Here is a 2,991-nt window from a genome sequence, read left to right as displayed (position 1 = left end):
TGAGCGGAAGACGGATGCTCAACCAACTGAGCCACCTAGGCACCCCTGGCCTTACAGTTCTACAGATCTGTACATTTTATAAAATTGGAATCAAACATTCATTTTAGAAGTGTCATGAACTTGGGAGAGAACATACTGGATACTGAAAATATCTTCATGAGGAAATCCCTTGCCATAGTCCCTGTCTGTCAGAACACCCTGTGACAGCAAACCCAGGGCATGAGGAAATCCCACTGAACTAGTTGATAGAAACGGACAGGGCTGGGAGAACCAGCCATAAGAACCTATAGAATGTCTTTGTGTCAGACACAGAGGCCACCAGGGGTCAGTCTAATGTAATCATCAATGAGAAAAAGACCCTGGTATTTCTGCTGCATAAACAATACCCAGGCAGTTTGCTAGACCAGCTCATTGGCAGGGTGGAAAAACACAACTGACTTTTTATGATCACAGTCATGTTTTCTTAGTTCTTTTCCTCTTTCCTCTGTATCTGAGGAAAATCAAAACAAGAAATTAGAAAAGGAAGAAGAAAGTGTCATGACTTTTTTTAAATTTTTTATTGAAGTATAGTTAACAGTGTTATATTAGTTTCACATGTAAAATATAATAATTTAACAAGTCTATACATTGCTTAGTGCTCATCACAATAAGTGTACTCTTAATCCCCTTCACCTATTTCACCCATCCCCCCACCTCCCCTCTGGCAATCACCAGCTTATTCCCTGTATTTAAGAGTCTGATTTTCATTTGTCTCTTTTATTTTTTCTTTGTTCATTTGCTTTGTTTCTTAAATTCCACGTGAGTGAAATCATATGGTATTTGTCTTTCTCTGATTTATTTCACTTAGCATTATACCTTCTAGATCCATCCATGTTGTTGCAAATGGCAAGATCTCATTCTTTTTTATGACTTTTTAAAAAAATAAGCCTCTCTTGATCAAATAAAACCTGCCTTAAACTTGCCAAACAGTAGGAGTTTTTCATCAATTATTACAAATACTGCAGTAACACATCAATTATAAGGAACTGGTTCCCCACCATGACTGAGGTAGGATTAGCACCATCATGAATCTCATGAACAAATATTCCTCACATAGCCATTGCCCTGTACTAATACCATCAAAAGGTAAGACATCTGAGCCCAGTGTACATTATTTTACACCACATGAAAGTGGAGAGTTGAGGAGAGACCACATACCTATTGTTTTCTCTCTCCAAATGGATCAGCAACTGGCTACCCATAAATTGGAAATTTCTCCCAGTGTTTTCCATACCTGGGTTTCTAAATGTAGGCCCTTGGCTTCAAGATCCACTGTAAAAACTAATAGTGGTATCCAAATTGGTAAGAAGTAATACTTTCACTACTTGTAGATGACATGAGATTATATATAGAAAACCCTAAAGACTATACTAAAAAAGCTACTAGAACTGATAAACAATTTGAGTAAAGTCACAGGATACAAAATCAATATACAGAAATCTGTTGCATTTCTATACACTAAGAGTAAAGTAGCTGAAAGAGAAATTAAGAAACAATCCTATTTACAATTGCACCAAAAATAATAAAATACCTAGAAATAAACTTAACCAAGGAAATGAATGACCTATACTCTGAAAACTCTAAAACACTGATGAAAGGAAACAGAGACAACACAAGCAAATGGAAAAATATTCCATGCTTTTGGATTTGAAGAACTAATATTGTTAAAATGTCCATACTATCTAAAGCAATCTATAGATTTAATGCAATCCCTATCAAAATACCAAGGGCATTTTTCACAGAACTAGAACAAATAATCCTAAAATTTGTATAGAACCACAAAATAGCCAAAGCAATCTTGAGGAAGAAAAACAAAGCTGGGAGTATCATAATCCCAGATTTCAAGATATACTACAAAGCTGTAGTGGTCAAAACAGTATGGTTCTGGGGAATATGACAGAGTACAAGGACACTAAGATCACCTTGTCCCATGGATACAATGAGATAAACACTCACTTCAGTGTAAATAACCCAGACAACAACCCAAAGACTGGCAAAACAAACTCCACAATTGAGTAGAGATGTAAAAAGGGCACATCGAAGAGGGTAGGCAAAGTGGAAGTACAGTCAGGAGCTAAATGGACCTGCAGACCATCCCCAGGAGGGAGAGACACTGTGGGCATGGAGAAGGGAGAGAAACAGACCCTCACACTGGGAGCCTGCATGGGGAAGATGAATCCCAATAACACTTGGCTTTGAAAACCAAAGGGGCCATGATTCATGAGTTTTTACAAGTTTCTACAAGATTCATGAATTTTACACCAGCTGGACTTAAAACCTGGAATTTTAAAAATCAGCAGGCTCAACTCTGGGAGAACCAGAAGGGCAAGAGGAAACAGAGTTCCCACCCTTAAAGAGGCAGCACAACAGTGTCATGGAGATACAGCGTAGAAGCAGCAGTTTAAGAAATGCCTAGGGCATACAGTAGGGAGAGTTACTTAATAATTTCAGAGCATGGAGAGATGCTAGGGGTTCAGACACACAGAGAAAAGACCATGTGAGGTTACAGTGCAAAGGTGTCCATCTGCAAGAGTCCATGAAGGAAACCAAGCCTGTCAACATACTGATTTTGGACTTCTGACTTCCAAAACTAAATGCTGATGGACTATAAAAGACAGAGGACACCCACTGAAATTTATTAACAAGCAAGAAAGCAGCTATTCTAGAGAGACACAGCAAGAGAGGGAACACAAGCAGGGAGAGTGGGAAAGGGAGAAGCAGTCTTCCCGCGGAGCAGGGAGCCTGATGCAGGGCTCGATCCCAGGACCCTGAGATCATGACCTGAGAGGAAGGCAGACGCTTAATGACTGAGCCAGCCACCCAGGCGCCCCCCTTATGGTCTTGTTCTGATAAACAATTTTATTCAAAGATTTCTAAGAAGACATCTTTACAAAGTACGCAAATGACATTAGGGAGAACAGCTAATATTTATAGAGGACACTCAAGAACAAA

This window comes from Phoca vitulina, unplaced genomic scaffold, assembly GCF_004348235.1.
Source record: "Phoca vitulina isolate PV1807 unplaced genomic scaffold, GSC_HSeal_1.0 scaffold98, whole genome shotgun sequence".
Classification (NCBI taxonomy): Eukaryota; Metazoa; Chordata; class Mammalia; order Carnivora; family Phocidae; genus Phoca; species Phoca vitulina.
The sequence above is the reverse complement of the archived record's forward strand: the minus strand, read 5'-3'. Positions refer to the sequence as shown.